This window comes from Anopheles moucheti, chromosome 2 (genome assembly GCF_943734755.1).
Source record: "Anopheles moucheti chromosome 2, idAnoMoucSN_F20_07, whole genome shotgun sequence".
Lineage (NCBI taxonomy): Eukaryota > Metazoa > Arthropoda > Insecta > Diptera > Culicidae > Anopheles > Anopheles moucheti.
Genome location: NC_069140.1, coordinates 75798857 through 75820548, shown reverse-complemented (window position 1 = coordinate 75820548; position 21692 = coordinate 75798857). Strand labels below are relative to the sequence as shown.

Genomic DNA, 21692 nt, shown 5'->3' with positions numbered 1-21692 from the left:
TGCACATTTAAAAAATAAACGCTGTTTGCCGCTATAATGTTCATCCATTTTATGGTAAAGAAAATGATTCTCTTCGCTTTTGGAACAAGCAAGCATAGTGACAGTTGCAATAATCGGTTGGAAATTTTCGAATTTCAATGTGTGCGTGTCGCTTTTAATCTCTCCGCTGCGTATTGTACGTTGGCAGAGCAAATTGGCAGTGGTAAGAAAGAGAAGCGCATGATCGAAATTGGGGAGTGTGTGTGTGTGTGTGTGTGTGTGTGAGCGAAACTACGCACACGGGAACAGAACACTTGCCCCGTATTCGTCAGCAGCGCCATCATCAGCGTTTTTCCGAAAGAGTGCGAGTTTACAGTAAGACGTATCGCGAAAAGACGTCGTCGTCGTCGTCGATTTCGCCAGAAAATTTTCCTCCGTTTTTCCCCCACGGACGCAAACGGGTGTGTTGTGTACGTGTACGACGTGTGTGTGCGCGAAAATCTCACAAGTTAAAACACTTAATTTCAGAGTGCAGAGTGCACCAGAGTGGAAGCTGCCTTCTGCAGAAAAGTTTTGAACCGTCTACACAGCGGGGCGTGTGCGTGTGTGTATAGTGGCGTTTGGTTATGTGCTGCAACACATCACCAGCATCGCCCAGTTAGGTATCCTTTTGTTTCGCAAAAGGGGGCCGACCATCATTACCATCATCGTTTCAGAGGGTATCCGTCGTCGTGTGCTGATTATTGTGCATCATCTTCTCGTTGGGTGAGAGTTTTTTTTTCGCACCCCACAGTGAAACGCACCCCCCTTGCGCGAGTGTGCGACGTTTTCTGTGAGTCAAGGTAAAATTTGTGTGTGAGAAAGAAGAATAAATAGAATCCTTAGTGCAAATCACCCACCTCACGCTCACCAAAGTGCGTCGTTTTTTTTTTCCTGTGAGCTGTGAGACTTTTGTGAGCTGAGGATATTATCCTCTTTGTGTGCAGTGTCGAAAATTGTGCAAAGGTAGTCTTCAGTTTGCTTTTGTGTGCGTGTATTGGGTACGCACACAAAACATCACAACGCTTGCATCCGAACGGAAACGGAACGGAACTTGCGAGAAAGGACCCCGAATATCCGGGAGCCTTCAAAGTTGGGGAAAAAGCATTACTATCTCACATCGTTGTCGAATCTTTCGCGACTTCTTCTGAAGGAGAAAAGCAACAATTTCCTGCAAGATCTCGGTGAGTAAGTATCTTTTTGATATCTTTACAAACATTACCACATTTAACCTGTTCATGCTGTTCCATTCTTCCCACCGATCAAAAACAATCGATCGAGGATGGAAATAAGACGCTGGTTTGTGTCCGGGCCTCTTCGTTTCGACACAAAAGAAGCCTCTCAACGGACGCATTTGATGCATGTCCAACAGCAAAAAGCAGCTCTAAACAAAGATGGCAGGCAAAAGGTGGACTGTGCGTTGTGTGGCCTCCTTTACGAAGTTACCATCGCTTTTTACCATACCCAAAATGTCTACTTTGTTGCTTCAAAAGGAGGAATGTTTTCATTCGAGTTAGACGTCAGCCAACGGAGGACTGCTGCTGTTATCAATGAAGCGATTAGATGGTATCACCATATTCTAATCGAGTGGTTTAGATCCATTTAGCCTAGTAAATTCTTCGTTTCATGTGTGAGTGCTGTATTGTGTGCGATTTAATTCGTTCGCTGTGTGTTTTTTTTTTTTGCAAGTCGATCGATCGGAATGGTGACGGACAGCGAACATTGCTTGGTGTGTGCGTGTTCAATGGTATGCGTGAGTACGGTGTGTTGTGTAGTGTTTTCAATTTACGCACAGTATTCCTACCTTTCTTACTATTGTTTCGCTTACACCCTCCCACATACACACACAGACACACGAAACACTCACCGGACGTGAACGTTAACTAGACGTGTAGTGGCTGTCAAAATTAAGCCCTCCGCTGTGTTTGGAAGGGAGGAAAAAGGTGAATCGATTTTTCTCGACTTGAAAGACCACATCATGCTACGAAGATGTACTAGGATGTCCTTGGGAGGATATTTGAGGACACGATTGAAAATACGATACGCACACAAAACTGGAGCTGAGCAATTATCGCAAAATGTGTTGCATAATTGAAACCAGCTTCGATTTGCTGCATGTACGCATTGCTTTATGCAATAAAAAGCCAACGTTTTGCGTTTGTATGCGCTCAGGGAGAGATATGAATTATGAAAAACGGCGACAGTGTGTACCAAACGTATTAACAGCTGTTGATGATCGATCGTTTGACGTTTACGTCAAGAAGCAGCAACCCGCCCGCGGCGTTGTTGGTCAAGTGCATCTGTTTGTTTCATTGCATTGCAATTTGTGTGGTGTAGTAAGGTTAAAAATAATGTGCAAGCTGTGCATTGGGGTGGGAGTGATGGAGGTTCGATGATGACACATCGCTGTGAGTAGGAACTGACCCAGACGGTGGTGACCGAATGCTTCGAACGTCATATGACTTCAACGTATACATGCGTGTTTTAAGATTTCTTTCTTTCTCTTTCTTGCTCAAGTAAACCTCTTCTTCTCGTAAACATTGGGTGAAACCTCACTCAGAAATTTTGAATTACAAATTCTGCCTATAAATATTTGTTTCCAGATGGAAGGATAGAATACAACTCTCATAATTGTTGCATCCTGCTTGGGAGTAGTACTCAAGCTCGCTCTTGAGTATCTGGAGAAGGAGCATGCGTATCCCTTCAATTTCAATCTCCACAAAGGAGAGTGTTCTTCTGTTTTTTTTTTGCTATGACGCAATTACGCAAAATGCAAATAAAAAAAAACCACCCCCCGCTTTTGGTCATCACAGCAACCATTGGAGAAGCCGGAAAAGGCAGCAAAACTACAGCAAGAATTTGACGCTTTCGGCGATGGTGTGCTGCTTTGATTGAGACTGGTTTCTGTTCTGTTTGCTGATAGTACGAATCATTTCCCCCGCTTTTTGAAAGCTCGAATCGTTCGTACCGAAAGCGGCTTGTGGTTTGACCTTGCCGTAGGCATGTTGAATGTGTGTGGCTGTCTGACAGATAATGCCGCTGACATCATGCGCTTTTGCCGATTTGGAAGGCATTCCGATCGAGTTCTTCGTCGCGTACATCCCACGCACAATCGCTCCATGGACGTTTTTGTATGCGGACGCATGGCGCTTTTGGGTCGGGTCGTTTAACGATGGTTTGTGGGACTGAATAATGAAGCCATTTTTGTGCGTGCCTTGGTTGGTACTCCGCATAGCGGAACAGGTGTTTTATTCATTAGCGAAGCTTTGAGGCGCGAGAAGTAATACTTAATGACTTACTTAGCTCATTGTGGGTATTAGGTTAGAAATTAATCTAGATTATTGTTCGAAAATGAATTTCTATTATGACAGAATTGGCAGAGGAGTGATTATGTTTTATAGAGCTTTGAAGAAAGGTGTTTCAAGGGAGGCACTACAATGTCTAGACCTGAAATAAAGTTAATATTTAGAGATTTTTAATAAGGGCAAAGACATAAAATGGTACAATCCACCGGCTAGAACTTTGCTTTAGTCCACATTGGACAAGTCTTTCGGCCAGTACATTAATTAACGGCAAGCTGCTGAAATAAAAACAAAATCTTTAGCAAATTGAAATCCCTGAAAAATTTACCGCCTTCGTTACGTACCGGCGTTGTGATGACAAATGAAAAATGAATAAATATTGTTAAAAGGCCAAGCTTCTGTACGCAAGAATGCACTTAAAACTTGGCGCTGAATATACTTTGTTTAGGAAACGCCAACGTACGAAAACAAAAAAAAATGTATTGAATTAAAATATTCGCTCAAATCGGTAGAACTGTTTTAAAGTTCCAGAGTCCTTTTAAACGGAGTGTCTCATTAACTTTGGGTAAATTTGACGATAAAATAAATACTTAAAAGAAAAATAGATAATTCACCAGCTCCAATGACTTGCCCAACAATCATTCCTCCGTACTTTGATACGGTTCAGCTTTGATTTTGTATATGTCCTGTCTTGTGAACAATTAGGGGTGGATAAAGCGGTAGTATACCCAACAGATGCTTGGGGTCCCGGACACTAAAATTATCCAAAGAATCTGTTTAATGTAACTAAGGAAAGTTAGCATAGACAATATCTCGTTGGCCCTTGTGGACAACATCAGATAGTTGTTAATGTTGCTGTAGTAAAGGTGAGAATTAAGTGAGTAAAGAGACCGAAGAGAAACAATCTGGAAGACTTCAGATCCACACAATTTTACCCATTTAATAAGACATCAACATTTTCCAAACATAGCGGGACTCTGAAATGTTATCGTTTCCAAAGCGTGTTCAAAATCAACAAGATAAAGTTTACAAATCAAACAATCTCCCCCAAAGATTCCGAGTATCATACAAACTTCGTAGGAAAATTTCCAATTTACATTCAATTTACATGCAGTGAGACAGGTGTTGTGGAATTTTTCCCATTCATTATAAAATGCCACCGGTGCTGAACTCCACTGCACCGGCAGGTTGATGTAGTATTATTGTTTTGCCACACTCACCTCCACGCAAATGCTTCTGGTGACCTTTAGCCGATACTCGCTCGTTTTTCCTTTTTCACTTTTCTCGCATTTTCCACGCGTTCCAGGGAGCTTCTCTTGTTTGCTTGCAAGAAAAATGAAGAGTGTAAGTGAACATTTTTGTTGAGCTCTGTGCTGCATGTGGTGTAAGAGCAATTTGATTGTGTTCGCCGTCTACTCCTTGACGAGGGAGAGGGGGGAGGTTTGTTTTCCATGCTGGTGGGGGGGAGTGGATTAAATATTTAGAATATGTATGTCCGTTGTTTTGGGAATGTTGTGTCGACAAGTTAACAGAAGCATTGCCATTGTATGGTTTCTCCTTTCTCCAGACGGCAAAAATAAAAGAGTCAGAGAGGGTTTTATCGCAAAATGACATGCGTCCCATCCAGTAGTGTTTCCACTCATGCTTCCTCCGCAAAAATTGGGCGAGGTGAGAAAAACCGCCGCTGGGAAGTGAGCGTGAGCAAGGGCTGAGCGTACCGCGTGTGTATGTGCGTATCACCGTTGAGAAAGCCGCGAGCTTTCCTTCGCGAGGCGTCCATATTTCTCATTACGTTTTCACGCGTTGCCGAGTGCGGTACGGACCACAAAAACTCAGCCTTCTACGGCTCGGAACCATCGGACGACCCCGGGGACAACACGGCGGGGGTGGACAACAAACGACGACGGACGACAATGACGACAGTGGTGACTGTAACGTACGGTTAGGCTAAAAAGAAAATAAGGATAGTTAAAGCCTGCTACCACGCGTTGCGTTACGTGTCCGCGCGGATCCGCTTGCCAATACAGTGTGTCGGTCGACCTTCTCGTAACGAAAAAAAAACCGGCCCTCCCCTCGCCCTTCCTTCCCGCCACGATCCCCGCCAGCTAGCCATAGCTGGCTCACCCTTCACCTCCAGGTGTGTGCGGTGTGTCCGAATACCCGGCGTGTGCGGGCACCTATGTGAAGTTGAAAGTTTTCCGGCACGTTGCGTTTTCAGGCAGGGGGTGTCTTTTTTTTCTTCGTGAGTGTATTTTTCGACCGTAAGCGGTTGTGGGGTCTAATTTTCCGTCAAATCCAACGAAGCGCGTGCGATTGGTGCGGTCCACCAGCCCGGATTGTGTCACTGCTGTTCTGAATTGTTACCATTCCAATCAATAAAGTAGGCGCTGGGTTGGAAATTTTGTGCGGGCCAGTGGTTGACAACCGAGATTTGGTGGGGTGTTTGGTTTTTGTAACGAAACGAAACGAAAAAAAACCGTGCCTCACCGAAAGGTGACAGTGTTTTGGTGGCTGTGTTGCAAACCCTGATCCATTCCAGTGTGTGAAGAAGCAGTGTGTATTAAAAAGATATGTTGTTGTTTTGTAAAAGGTAAGCAAAATGCAGCTTTTCGATGTTGAAATGCCGAAGCAACAATACAACGATAAACTTCTCAAAAACGGACTAATTATCACGCACACACACATCACAGCAGGTCTCGGTTAAGTGTTGTTGTTTTTAAGTGATTTAGATGAGTGTATAAAAGGGAAGCTTGCTTTAATAATGTTGCGTACCACTTATGCCACATCATGCGTCTTCTGGCCGAACCTCCCAAAGACGCAAATCATTGATTTTTTGTTTTCACTCAACGTTCGTTTTGTGTGTAGCGGTTTCCCAGCTGTGTGTGCGGGCTCTTTGCGCTCGTTCCATATGTAACCGTGCATTTTGTGCGCATGTGTGCTGTGAGAAAACGCTGTTTTATTGTGTGTGAGTGTGTGTGTGTGTGTGCGTTTGCCAATTGCGCTATCGTCTATGACTCATGGTGAATTCTGAAGTGCACTTGGCACCCTGTGAGGGGAAACAGCATAAAAAAGGCTCAATTGTGGTGTGGGGGAGGGGTGGGGGGGGGGGGGGGGTGGTGAGCTGTCTCGGTAGTGGGGTTGGAGGTTAAAAATAGTATGTTTATTGCACCATTGACATTGTATACTAGCTTTTTTGTTTTGCTGGTAAATGGAAAGTTTGTTTGGTTTGCTTCAAAGCGAACTGTCTGCAGTGTTTTATATTAAAGCTTAAATGTAAAACTTGCAATGAATGCAGTTTTGTGAGAGAAAAATCTCACTGCAGTGAGATACCGCCGGTATAATGGGGAGAAGGTGAGAGGTGTGGTTGTCTGTATTGTCTAGATTATTACGTAATTTTGTAAATGGTAGTTTTCAGATTAATAGAAATTCAATTTATTCTAGAAAGAAGAACCATTCGTGTGTGCAATCTTACAAAAATATGGATTTACTATTTATTGTAAGAATAAATTAAATTATAATCTAAACAGATTTGGATTTTCCGGAACCGGCCGGCATCGCTTTCCCGTGCGTGCTGCTGAAAAATCATTCTCCTTCGCTGGCGCTATTCTCTCGCCATCGAGAAGGTGTATGCGCTCTTTCATGCTGCGTTGCTGATGAGCTTAACGAACCATGAGGTTTCTCCAGAGTGAAGGATACCTCTGGCAACGCTTTAGAATGGATAATTTGTCAAAATTCTCTTACTAACTGTGAATAACATAGACCTCCACAATCCTGGTTCGCTCTGTGCGTCACCAAGCGGATGGTTTGCAAATTTAAAGCAAGACAACAAATTTCGATACGAAGTTATGGAACGAAGCGAAACAAACCCGCAACAATAAGTTCCGTTCCGTTTTCCGCGGCTTCTGCTTTTCCGTCAAGCACCATTTCTAAGCGGAACGTTGCTAGAACAAAGTAACCGGGTCCGGGTTTCCATAGTGATTCTTGGCGTGGTGGTTTTCTTTGCTTATATTACAGATAGAAACCGCGCCATTAATGTGGTGGCAAAGAAGGGAAAATGTTGGAAAAACATATCCCCGCTGTTGATTTGAATCCAAAACATTAAACGGGGCCAGGTGGAAAATGAACGGTGCCCGCTTTGCGTAGGTTAATGACCGGCTCGGTAAGCGCGGTTGGAGATCAGCTAAGAAGTCGCGAGCAGAGGGGAAAACGGAATGAAGTTGGTGTGTGGTAGCATTAATGTTGGGGTTTCGGGGGGGGGGGGGGGGGGGGTGGTTTTCCGTAGGTCTTCCTATTGTAGACCACCACAGGCCACATACATATGCAGCGCGTTCAATGGTTTGCGTAATGGGCTACACGCTCAAAACCGCACCACACAAATGCGCACGTGGTTGTGCCGTTTTTTTTTTTTGGGGGATCCGAGTTCCAGCAGCTGTCAGCAAGAATGGTTTATTTTGTCCGGGGTTGATCTATGGCTAACGTGTGTTTTATTTTCGTCAGTTTTCTCCTTTTTCATCACCCTGTTTCGTTGGAGGAATTTTTCTTTTTGCATGAGAACTCGTCCAGACCTAGCAGCTCCTTGTTTGGGAACTGTTTAATGACATAAGTACCTGGTTATTTATGGTGGACATTAAGTGTGTGTGCCCTTTTAATTGGAGGATGTCGTAGAATAAATCTTCTCGACAAACACCTCAGTTGACGTGTTTTGCGTGTGTGTATGAAATTATCGTGGTTAAGAACCTGTTTGAACCTTCCCCAGAGATTTGGGTCTGTGTTGTCTAGACATGAAGTTCAAGTGGTGTAGATTCTTACAGAAGTCTCCAGCCTTTAATGTCTTTATCAATCTTTATCGTCATGCTCCATGCTACTACATGCATTAAAATCCTTCTGGTTTTTGATAAGTTGGATGACTATAAAATGTAATTATTCCAATTTATTCCAGATAGTCAAACTCTTTTTAATCTGAGATTTGATCCAGGAGTTATGGAGTTATCGAACCAAACCTTGAAGTAGTTGTTGAATATTAATTCATAAATATGATTTTTTTTAAATTGGAAGAATAAATCTGATTCGCTTTATCAAGGATTTATGGATCATCCAAGAGATCATTCATTGCAATCTACCACCAACTCCCACCTATCATTCTGATTTTGGGCCTCCAAGATGCAAGAGCTGCCACTGGTGTAAGGAATCATGAATCTTTGGAGAGTCATTTCTTGATTTGAGTGACTCCTCACTAAAGATTCGTATAAATGGCTCTTCTTTTAGCATTCATTTCTAAACACTGCTAAGAATTTCTCGTGGTTAAGATCCTATTTCAACTTTCAAGAAATTTGAAGTTCAAGTCAAACTTGAAGTCTAAGTGATGTAGAAGATCGGATTTCTTTCTTGCAGGAGTCACAATCCTTAAAGTGCTTGTCGATCATCTCATCCGAGATGGATAATTTTGAGCCATAGCCAAACTTCCCACATGTATGAGGCTTCTCCTGATTTTTGATAAGCTGGATGGTTTTAAAAACTCATGTCTCCAATATAATTTATTTCCTAGACTGAATTTAACCACGTAGCGCATATAATCCTACACATTTTCTATGAAAATCCAATCAAGATCATCCAGATTAATATGATTCAAGAGTTTTGGAGCTATTGAACTGAGCATCGAAGTATAAGATCATGGAACTATCTCAAAACTGGTTAAATTTATTGAATAGAGATCCCAAAAGTTTATCACAAGCTTTTCTATAGATTTGATCGTTTGTTCAACGTAAAACACAGTTATGACAGCAACTTTCATTTGTTTGGCACACACTTTCTCGGTTTCATTTCCAGGAACATTTTAATCCATCATCTTGTTAGGCTCTTTAGTTAGTCAAAAGAAATACCAAAATACATCCGACAGAGATGTCCAAGAAAATGTAACAAGTCAAATTTATGTCAGCCTAATTACTTGCACCAGTTTTTGGACTTTCGCCAATCTCTTCGCCCCAAACGCGAAGGTGATCATCGAAGGGGGGGGTCACATGTTGGGCGTTCGGTGTTTTTTTTTCCTGGCCTAAAAATGTCTTCCCCTAGAGTGACCCTAGGAAGATGTGGCCAAAGCCAACATTGGTTGGGCGATTATTTTCCCTTGTTGCCCGCTGGGCATTCTTTTTCTTTTCGATCTTTCGCTGGATCGAAAGAAACAGGGCGCCCCCTGCTCAAAGCTCTCGGTTACTTTATCCATTTTTCTTACGGAAAACAGCCACCAGGCAAGTCAGAATAATCGGAATCGTGACCGATTGATGTGCGGGGGTTTGTTGCGGTCGCTGGCATGGAGTACCGGGCGACGATGTTGACCTCCAATTTAGGTCGAGGCACATAAACCCCCTCGCTCGTCGGGAGGGAATGAATGAGTTGCAACATTTTTGTATTATTTATTTCCTACGACCGGGCCTAAAGCCCTGGGCCGGAGATTTTTGTTGGTGGGCAGGTTCAGCGAATCAAGATCATAATCATCATCGCGAAACATCACCACGCTTTCCAAACGATACCACAAGGCGTCAGTTCCTTCACCTCTTTCACAACCAACTAGCAAGAGAAGCAGGGAGCCTTTTGTTGGCGTGATGCGGGAAGTTTTGTTTTTAGTCCGCGCACACATTCCTTCGTGGTTCCGCGACCAATGACTGTCATTATTTTATCATTCTCGCTCGCACTCGACGCGTGTTGGGCGCTCCGTTCGCTCGCTACCATCTGGTTTGCCAGTGGCACAATAGAAAACACACCACCAGCACCGGGAGGAGGCCGCCGTGTTTCGCACTACAACATCAAAATGTGCACTCCCTTCTCTGGGTCTGGGTTGGCCTGTTTGTTTACTAATAATAATTGTACCCACGCGAAGATGATAAGACATAGCCAACAAAGCCAAGGGGGAGTGACGAGGGAAATCCCTTATGTTTTTGTATGTTGGCCGGTGCAAAATATCGCTGCAAAACCCCAACAGTAGGCCAACATTGAGACACACCGTACGAATCTTAATTATTTCGCTTCCCATTGTTGTGAGCGTACATTTCGGGGAGGGAGGATGGCTTGTTTGGTAGAACAAACAAACAAACAAAAAAAACACCAAATTAAACCAGTCCGTCTCTCTTGGCTGTGTTGGCTGACGAGAGGTGGCAGAAAATTAAGTTGTATTTTTAGTTTTCACGTTCACCGTTCTCCCGTGAGGTCAACCTAATGATCGTGGTTTGTTTGGGGTGGCCGAAAGCTTGAGAATAGATGCGTGGCGTGGTAAAACCAGATGCACTTTGCCGAAATTGTAATGAAGGTTTAGTCGGGTTATAGACGAAGAAATAGGTTGAAATTGATTTGTCAAATTTATTCTAAAAATCGCCAGTTTCTAGCTATTACTATGTGACAGAAGATCATTATTGAAAACGAGTTTTATGGGTTTTTTTAAATTATTTACTTATTCCTGTACAGATACCTAATTAATTAAAGATTAGAACAAATATTCACCGTGCTCAATAAGTTCGAATACACTTCCAAAATACGATGAGATAAAAGCTAAATAATGATATTATATAGATGTTTAAATAGAAACTGTACAACATATCTTAAATATAAAATCAATTCTTCGTATTGCTTTAGTAGCTTCTGTTGTTGTTGCTCTGATGTTGCTCGAGCCAGAAGCAAGCGGCACGCAAGACTTGCATGGGAATTTTATCCGGAATTTGAGAATTACCGGCTTGAAGTGGTCCAAATTGATGTCTTTGTATTCGTTGAGTATCGACATCATACAGAACCAAACAAAATTCATATCCGGGAAGCTTGGAGTCCACAAAGTTGTGTCTAAATTCTGATGCATCTTCCCGGTGGAACACGTAGGGCTCATATCCGTAGAGGTTACGAAGGCTAGATACAACAACATCTGCACCAAAAACTAAGTGTAAAAGTACGCCGCATCGAATTTAGCGTTGTTTTTTCAAAGAATACCAAGAGAGGAGTGGAGACTACTCCCCAAATCGTCATAAGTTGTATTTAAGTTGCTTGGCATGTTCGCATTGCATTCAGGAATGTCATCCCATGTTGGAGACTATGCTCGACTCAACCTCTTCGTGTTGATCCCTCCGAAAGATCCTCAACAACTAACAAAAAGTCAACACCACGCGTCTAGTTAAAAATGACTACTATATCAGACCAGAAAATGACGCATCCTTGACGATGATGTACTCTAACTTATTGATCCTATAGAACTTATAGATTCTATATTAAATTTGTTTCTTGTCAGATTGACTTTGAAGAAGACGTATTCCTTTTGTTCCTACTACCACCTCAACCGGAATGTTTTTTATTTTTTTCTCCACGATCATCAACTGTCTGCTCGGAGGCCCATGCCTTGGCGAGATGATTGCACTTTGATCGCGCACTGGTTGAACTTGAACTGAGCATTGCTCAGATTGTACGTACGCATACCCATCTTGCCCCGTTTCGCTTACAAATCCGGACGAAATGGCAAACATGAGCGAGAAAGACGAAATGAAAAAGGGCTGATAAGACCTAATCCGCGCAACCGTGTGTTTGTGGAGCATCGCGTTTTCAGGGGCGGCGGATTAAATTGCAAGAGTGTAACATTCTCGTGCCACGCCATCGGTGAATGTGTGCTGTGTGCCACCGTTGCGTTCCGATTCTGTGCGCTGCTTGATAAGAAAAGGAAACCCGAGAAGCGTGCGTTCTGCTGAGAATGGTCGACAAGCCGAGCCGCGCGCGCGTGATCATTGTGGCGGTTGTTTAGTGGTGGATTGAAATTCCCTTTCGCGGAGGAATTCGTCGAACAAAAAGCCGAGTCGCGTGCGCAAGCGGGCCCTAGATGCGCGCTTGGGCATTGCTCTGGTAGGTTCAGCGTGCACGCAACGGGCTTGTCCGGATCCGATTGTGTTGTCGTCAACGTCGCGGTGAGATATTAATCATTGGAAAGGTAACAAGCACTTGGAATGTCTGATCTATCGTTTTTCCAACCAGGGGTGTGCCTTGCGTGGAGCGTGCATTGATCGGTCCTAGATCGCTGTTGGATTAACTTCAGAGCACGGATGTTTTTACACATTTTTTTCTACTGCATCCAACGATGGGTTGGGAGAATTAAGGGCTTGCTATCGAATGATTTTCAGGAAAGGAATGTTAAGCTCGTGTAAGTTAAATAGCAAAAAAAATCCCCATAATGAACTTAGCTAATACACCGAAATAGACCGATTATGCTGGCTTTTTAGGAGAAACTTAGGGAAGATTTTCAATCGAATAGATATCCCACACGTAAAAGGTGTCCATCAGCTTAGGTCGTGAGTCGCATTGTACAATTATCACCTTTCCGCGATCAATTCATCGCGCGTCTCGCAAATCCCCGTGGCGGGTATCACAATCCGCTGATTTCCTAAACATTTCACCAACTCGTTAAGCCCCTGCTAAACATATTGCTAACGATAGCCCGCGGAAGGTGGAGAACTTGCCTTATTCGCCAATTTACATGCCGCGAGGAAACGATCGTCCGATAACAGGAAGCAATTCACTTGATTTACCACGCTCGTGATCATCTCCATCGCCCGCGTGAGTCGCGCAGATGTTGACGCGTCGTTGTCCATACCGTTTGCGAGAGGTAGTAACGTGTTATGTCTCTTGTTTGGTTGTTTCAATGTGTCTGCAACACGTTACTTTCTACCTTATGTCTTGGGTTGCAGCAACCTCAAGAAAGGGAAGTTATTCGAAGCAACGAGGTATTAAATTGATTATAATTTGAAGCTGTTGCATTTTGTGAAACTATTTCTGCTTGATGTAAGGATTTCCACCGGCAGAGTACTCACGGGATTAGGCCGTCCTTTCACTGCTTTGAGAGGGGAATGTCTCCAAACTAATGTTAATGGTATCTTACTTTAAGACTTCAATAGCGCAGAAAGTATTGTTGTGCCTAATGAATCTTTCGATAAAAGTCATTCGTTTGACTCTTTTCGGATGATTTATTGTAGAGAGAAGAGAGAAGAGAGAAGAGTTATTCATATGACTCTTCCGAGAAGAGTCATTCATAAAAGTCATTCAAATGAGTCTTCAAAAATGACTCTTCTCGGAAGTCTCATTCAAAAAAGTCATTCATTTGACTCTTCTCGGAAGAGTCATTCATATGGCTCGTGTATTAAGAAGAGAGAAGAGTCATTCATATGACTCTTCCGAGCGAGTCATTCAAATGAGTCTTCCGAGAAGAGCCATTCAAATGAGTCATTCAAATAAGACTTTAGTTAGGAGTCAAAAAATCATGAATTGGCTCTCAAAAGATTCATGATTCAGGTACAGGACAGACAAGAAAATCTTGGCTGATTCATGAATCTTAGAGGGTTCTTCGTAATAGAGAGTCAGTTTAACTCACTCAGTTCAGATTCATGATTCTGAATCAGATTAACTCAACACTAGTTTTAAGCAATACAGTCTGTGGTCGTTTCTTATGGCATAAAAGGGATTTATCCGGTCATGCCGTCCATGTAATGATTGTGTAAGAGAACATCCTGATGAATGGTTGGAAAAGAAACGATTTGCTGCATTTTATAAATGAAAATTCGCTTTTCTAATATTCTTTACACACATTTTTTTAGTCAAACTACAATTTTATGCAACATAGAGACTCTTGTCACTAAGTTTGGTGTGTTTTAAGGCTTCCCAAACATTTGTGTCTATGCAAGCAATTCGAGCCAGTTTACAATTTGAATCGCGGTACACAAACAAAGAACATTTCCTTCCCCAGTCAGTCTCTGGGTGCCCTAAAATGTGTGTATGGCTTCACCTGTGTGCTCTTCTAGCGGGGGCCCTAGATTTCAGCACGTTACGCTAGAAATGTCTCCAAGCGTTTTCAACACAGTTTTCCTCTGTTTCCAACACACACACACACACACGGACAAAAAAAAAATAACACCATGCGTGCATTTTGTAATCGATTTCCCTTGCGCGCGTAACCTTTATGAGAGAGAGGGACAGGGGGGTGAAGTATGTGCAGCGGCATTATTATTTCAAACTTGAACCTCCCTTTTGCTGCAGGGCTCCAAGGCTTCCTGATTTATGCAAAATACACACGATGGCCATGGAGACCGGTTCCGTTCCGCCGATGGTGGTACACGGCAACTCCCGACGCCTCACAGCCATGCGGGTGAACTTTCCCGCATGTAGATTGGCTACGTTTTGTAGCGATTGCGCAGCGTACTGCTCGGTTCATGTGACCGTCACAGGTTCCTCGCATACGGGGGGAAGGCATGAGAACTTACCGCGCCAGCATGGTTATGAAATGCACAACGCTTGGAACCTCTCGGTGGAGCTACCTCGCGCTCTGATTGTGTCCCTTCATCGTCTATGTTCTGCACCCGGGGGAACCACTGGAGCATAAAGTGTGGAGTTCTTGCCTGACTGACTGACGTTGTATGCATCGGTTACCGGATTTTCCTAACCTCTCCCTTTGGTGCACGGAATATGAAGAAAGGTAACTCAGTATAAGGTTGTAAAGAATTACTTGATCATCTCGTGAAAGCCGTCGTTCATAATTCTATTAGACGGATGCCTGTTTTCTTGCCTTGCTACACCGAACACACACACGCCAAAGTCTTACTTAAGGGCTCTTGATCGATGGAGCATTAAAAAAGGGGACACACAATGTGCACGCATTGTTCGACTGTGGAACGCGGTAAGACTCTCTTCAGGGATTTGGAATGCCCTGGAATGCTCATATGCTCCTACACACACACTACCTGACGACCGTTTTTTCGGTGTTCGGTGAGCTACTGCAAACAGCGCCACAAAGCTCCGGTCGCATGCTTACGCAACTAGCGTCCCAACGGGGGGACTCTCCAGATGCGTGTGAGTAATGCAAATATGTTCATGTCTTCGAGCACTTTAATTTGTGGCACTTGGTTGTGTTGGCAGTGGTGACCCGTTCTAATGAGGTAGGAAATTTGCGTGTTAATCGTTTTGGAGACAAAGAACGGTAATGGTAATGCGCGTTTGTCATGGACTGGATGGCATGTCATGACACTATTTTTAATTTTCTTCCAAGAAGCTAACCCAGCGAAGTGTGTGCGGGTACCATTCACTGTAACGTAATTTGTCCCGAGAATTGTTTTCTTTTTTTGGTGAAGTGAGGGAAAGGCTATGTGAAGCAATATATGGAACACTGGAACACTTCCCGGAGTTACCTTTAACGTTCAGCACGAAATAGCTGGGAAACGGGTCCATCCGAGTTGCACTCCGTGGTGACATTTTGTGTAACGATTAGTAGTTGCATAGTTCCCACGGTCTAGTGATGTTGGACGAAATTAGAGGTGAGTCACATGTTGCATGGGTTTGCCAATGGGACAAGTGATATAATTATGAAATAGATATATGAATATTTATGTAAAATATTTTTCCTTATTTCTAATCAACTATGATAACAAGAGGGCTATAGATTCGACTCGAATCGATCATAGATCATCTCACTGTCATTGCAAATTATCACTTAGCGAAAGGTTCTGTTTTGTCCTGTAACAAAAACCTGACACTAAATGCTCTAAAAAAGATTCATTTAACCCAAGATCTTGAGATACTTTTATTTTAACCTTCTGTCCTTCTTCTCTCCGATTCTCGCCCCTTTCTAACACAATCTGTAATCGATTCGCAGAAAGGTATCGAAACAGGGCAAGAGTTATAGCGGCAGCAGCAAAATGGATTGTGTGGATTGGGTTGATGTTATTTTAAAATACCCTGCTCCCCCTCCCCCCACGGGGTTCATTAATGGGGAGGGTGGGATGCTAAATTAACGACTTCAGCTCCATTAACAACATCATCATTGGCGGTGGCGGTGAGATGTTTAGTGTTTAATTTTGCTCGTCTGGTTTACAGAGTTGCTCCAGGACCGGGTATATTCAGACGTCCATCCTTCCATTGCCTTTATATGCTACGGTTGCAGTTTTTCTTCTGTGTTGATGATGCAATACGAGATTGGTCAACACGAGACGCTAGATGAAGCTTTACACATGTAGAATAATATAGTGTTGTAGATTGATTATGCCTAACCATTGCTGGTTGGTATCACTTCAAGTCCTTCGGTTGCTATGCAATTTTTTCCAGCTGTTATCGCCACGGGGTCGCTTCGATCTCGCTCTCGTATTAATCGTATTAATTGTTTGCATGATGTGCGCCACCCGGAAGGTCATCTTTGCGTCACAATCTTAACTACCTGCCACGTGCGTTGGGCGAATAGTTGGAATTCCTTGAAGACAGGCATGTCAAACATTTTAAATTTTCGATTTTTGTTTTGTAATTGCTTTTTACATTTTATTTGACACAAATTACATTTTTTTATGATCATAAAGGAGATGAAAAAGGCCGAATTGAAATAATGTGAATATTTAACGAAGTTTTTTCGTACTTCCTGTACAGATAGATCTTGGACAACTTCTTGAACAGTTTCATTTTCACTCGCCTACCCAATCATACTTATTGGATCTCTGGACAAAGCTATGCTGTCGATTGCTCCTGATGCGGCAAAAACCTGCAGCAGCAGCCGGACTAATTTGTTACGTTATCTATGCCGGAACATTACGGTGCAGAATTGGTTTGAATAATCTCAAACCTTGATGGCTTGGTGTGTGCTCCCCACCTGAACTATTCGCAAATGCGAACATTGTAGGGAAGCCGCTACAGGCGCATTCCTCGCTGCTGTCTCCTCGTGTTCAATGTGTTAATGGCATTGCGCATGCATGCACCGGGAAAAATGGAATTGCCGGGTCGTTATGGTGCTCCCACAGTCTGTAGCGGTAATCATGATTGACTGTCACAGGGCTCTCCTGTACGTGGAGTGCATATGGTCGCTCTCTCTCTCCATCGCTGAAATGCATCTCGGGGGCATTAGCTAAACAAAAAAAATCGGGCACATAACCTACCTTAAGACCTTCGGCGAATTCGCTGTGGAAGACTATTTTCAAGAAATGAATTAATTATGTTATCAGATGCAACCTCCTCTCTCGGTTTTAAAGGCCGGAGGGTCTTTTGGGGTTTGGAATGAGTGCAAATCTCTTTTCTCTAGCAAACCACTTTGCCAGTAGCGAAGGATTCCGTCGTTCATTTGTACTGGAACGTATCATTACATTATGCCACCCATCGCGTGATTGTGGCGGGCCGTCCGCCCGGCGTACTGCGAAGGTCTTTGGACTTTGTTTGGGTTGCTTTTATGTAAATGATCGCATCTCAATATAGCTCCCTAGTATGCAAAAGCCGGATTGGATTGGTAGTTCATTAGGCAGGCACAGTCCCTTTAGGCGGGTTGTTGTTTCTTATGCAGCAGCCACAGCAGCTGTGCGACTACGAAACTAGATGAATGGTTATTTAGTCATTGCACTGCATGCGTATTGCAATGCGGTGATTGTTTTGAGCAGGAAATGGTTAGGTTAGGGAGAAGCGCCTGCCAAACGAGCAATTGCCCTGTCTCTTTCTCTCTCTCTCTTTGCCCCCTTTCGTTTTCGCAAGCTTCGGTACTACGTTTGATTAATGATGCCTAATTGGAAGGGACGGATAGAGTTGAAATTGTGGCAAATTCGTACTTTGTTATGCCACTCTTACGGGGCCTCTTGTGTTCGCTGGCCGTGCCCTGCGTTTCGGGTGATCTTCATTCACTTTCGAACCCGGCATGATTTTGGTTGTAGTTATTTCCTCTCTGTGGAGCCTGTGTGAGGAGTTTTGCAATTTTCTTCCATTCACAAAATGGTGGAATTAAATTCCTGCAGCAGCCGTCCATCTCTTGCAATAATTGTACGCTACGGAAATGAGTGTACTTTACGCTGAGCATAGTGAGCAGAAGGAACATTACTGTATTTTGAGACAAATCGAGTTATAATTTTATAGTCTTTTAATTACTGGTGGTGGGCAATGCTGTATTATTTGAGCATAGAAAATATGCTTAAAGTAATTATGTCTGCTTGAGGAGGCGAAAGTTTTATAACATATACAACTTATAATATGTTTAAAGTATCTTATTTTAGAGAAAACATACAAACAAAACAGGCCAAAGGGTACACAATTATGTTCAAAATCTGCTGGAAGTGGTTTGAAGTTCCCCATCAACTACAATTACGCTGCCCATCGTGGTATGACATTATAAACAGATTATTGGAAAATTCAGACATAAAATCTCTTCAGACAAAATCGAGTGAGTGATGCACATCGGGGTAAGATGTTCACTTAAGTCCAGTTAGAGTCAAATAAATGACTTCATTCGAGTGTGTGATTGCATCAAGCGGAATTATCATCCTCCTTCCCTTCAGCTCGTCGCGGCAGGAGGCAAATACTTTTATGATAAATTTACATCATTATCGGTGGACAGTACTGGGGAGCTTTGGTAATGAATTTCCATCACCATCTGTCCGTCCACGGCGTCTGGAGCCCGATAATATCACATACTCCATAAGCCGCTTCTATAGTTCCTCCTAAACCTCCTCCTAAGCCTTACGTACGCGTGTCTTTCATGTTTGACACTTTCACGCGCGTAGAGAAGAAGCGCGGGAAAGGATGGACAATTTCTCCCTGCGCAGGGGGCAAGATACTTCGGTTGGATGATGGACGATGGCGCAGAGGTGGTATTTTTACCGTTGGTAAGTGGGTACTTACGCCAACAGTCAGTCAGGACCGTCTTGTAACCGGTGTGACAGCGCATTCAACGACATCATTTGTCTTCGCGCTAATCGTGAAAATTTATCACAAATTTCCCCAACGCTCTTCCGGTCATCCAGCGGGAACTGCAGCGTTTTTCCTTCGTGTGTGCACTCCAAACTCCCCTGAGCGTTCGATCTTCGTGATCGTGCGCGACGGAGAAGAGGGCTTTATACAGATGGCATTTTGTTTGGTGAAGTTCGGCATGGAGTGTGGCCCCCAGTGTGGTGGAACCGCTCGCGAAAGATTACATCTTTTTGTTTGTTTGCGAGTAAACACAAAATAACACAATACTCACGACGATCGTTTCACTTGCTCCGGTGTCTCGTGCCTTTCCGTGTATGATCTTCTAAAGTTGCACGTGTTGATAGATCTTGCAAACGTGCAGACTTTCAATGGACGAGAGTGAAAATACGCGGTACGGTAAGGAAGGATTGGCAAAAAAAATTCGCCACCACCAGACGTAATGGGGCAGTCGTGAGCAATGTATTATGTTTTTTTAAAGGGAAAGGCCCTGACTGAGGCACGCAATGGGGAGAAAAATCTGTCTTGGTCCTTCTTTTTTTTTAATGGCGAAATAAAATGATGACATACTATGACAATAGCCCAGCATGATGCGGATGGGTACGGAGAAAGGGACCCTTTTCGGTGGTTTCGATCACCCACCGTTACTGTCAGCGTGTGTGCAGTTTTCTTTTGCAACGAACCGATGCGAAGAAGTTTGTGCATTGTGCAGAAATATGATATTTTTTTTCAACCACTGCCGTTGTTTGTGAAGTTATGTTACGTTATGTTGCTGAGCGCGACCCAGCAGGGGAGAGGGGAAAACCTTTAGAAGCTAAAATTTGTTTATTTTTTTTCTCTACGGACACAACAAATTCACCATCATTTTTCAATTGGCAACAGCTTTCACCGGTGCAAAACCATGCCGGAAACATGTCGTCTAAACGGTTATGAGTCTCAAACGATCGTTTGTAAGGATGGAGTTGTTGTTATCCACATCTCCACAACTCACGATCAAGATAGGCGGACACATATTTTTCACTATCACTTGCCCGAATCGTTTGTGTCATTGGAAAAAGTGGTTTCTATTCAGTAGTGAATTGGAGTAACCCTACCGTTGAACTGGGTTAGTTGTTGTTTATGTAAATAAATGCCTCCTCATCTCTGTGTTGATTATGTGTAGCTGCTCCAATTGTACCCCGATTCCAGTTGTGTTAGCTAATGGTGTTCCTATTAGCAAAATGCTCGGTGGTATAGATTCACTTTCTTGCATTTGACATAATCAAATTGATAGGATTTTAATCAACTTGTCAAATATTTGCCTAACTTTACCGGTTATCCCATCTAGAGTCTGGGGCGGCCCTTTGGTGTATTGATAACGAAGCCGATTTTCACATAACACGACCGGTCCAAATTCTCATACGGACCAAACTTCCGACCGTTCGCAGGATTGACTATTCAGCTACGGATAAAAAAAAAGTCAAAGAAAGCCAGCATAGACAGGCCTTAGACCTCTTTTGTAGTTATTCCACTATGAACAGCCAAACATTTGCCAACGATATCATTTAATTTGTTTTGATTTGTTAATTTTAATTTTAATTTGTAACGGCCTCAAACTGATCGTGTCACGCCGAACCGAAGAAGTTATACAAACTAATATCTCTAAATTTTGCTTTTCATGGTCGATCTGATCTTCTCACATGTCTTCTTTTATGTTAAGAAAGGCCAAAATTCCAAGTAGTAGCATTGTCTTGGCCACCACATCAGTAGAACCTGAAGATGAAGTTCGAAGAGAAAGTGATCCCAACAGCTCCACGAATGTTAAATCAATTGTCCAAACAGTGAAGTAGTACTTGTACCAGATGGACCTTGTTTTGTGAAACTGTTTGTCAAGACAAATCGCATCTGATCAGTAGACAATCGCCCAGAAGGAGCGACATGTGAAAATTGCTTCGAAAATGTTTAATTATAATGTTTTAATGAAGACAACCAACCTTATGGCACTCGGAAGCTGTGGACAGAATTTGTTTTGACAAATCTCAGCCAAACAAGACTATTAATTTTTAGGGCACCATGAAGTGATAATTGATAGTCAACTTCACAGAAAAGCTAAAGTAATTGCTCACATTTTGATTTGAAGTGGTGTCAGCTAAGGTTCTTGCTAGTTGTATTGTTTATTGATCTTTAACGGGTCTCGATGTATATTTAAGATGTGAATTGATTTCACGAAACACAATTATGAAAAGCATAGCAAAATCGAAAGCAAGACCGAAGAATTATGACGGCCAATTATGAGTCGAAGTCTACCTCTGAAGAGGTGAGATGAATAACTGAAGTCAAACACATCACAGATTGAATTGAATGCAGCAAACATTCTAAGCACTGGGTCGGATCGACCAGCACTGAAACAGGACAGAGCTAGTCACAGGAAATTCCTAGTTCTGAGAGGTCGAGATGCTGCGTAGATGTCAATTTGAGAGAACAGATACGGCGAGTTGAACAGGCCAGAAAAAAGATGCATTAAGCGTTACGTCTTTTGATATCTCAAGAGTGACTCAAAAGTGATCCCTCCAGGGTAGGGATCGTAGGGTGTATAGTCGCCCGACAGGGCTTGACAGCATTTTTCCTGATTTAAGTGAACTTTACTGTATTTAATTATAATTAATCTTTTTTTTTCATCATCGTTTA

General features: G+C 43.0%; 1 protein-coding gene across 3 annotated transcripts in view; it reads left to right on the top strand.

Annotated features, from left to right (window-relative positions):
- Nucleotides 1-353: 353 nt before the first annotated feature.
- Nucleotides 354-21692, top strand: part of LOC128297436 (lissencephaly-1 homolog) — a 52868-nt gene continuing 31529 nt past the window's right edge. The window contains exons 1-2 of one of the 3 annotated variants that reach the window (XM_053033074.1): nt 380-462; nt 696-1206. The gene's annotated coding sequence lies outside the window, so the exon portion shown is untranslated. Of the gene's footprint in view, nt 1207-21692 lie in introns of all 3 variants that reach the window. The other 2 variants (XM_053033073.1, XM_053033071.1) reach the window with 2 other exon arrangements.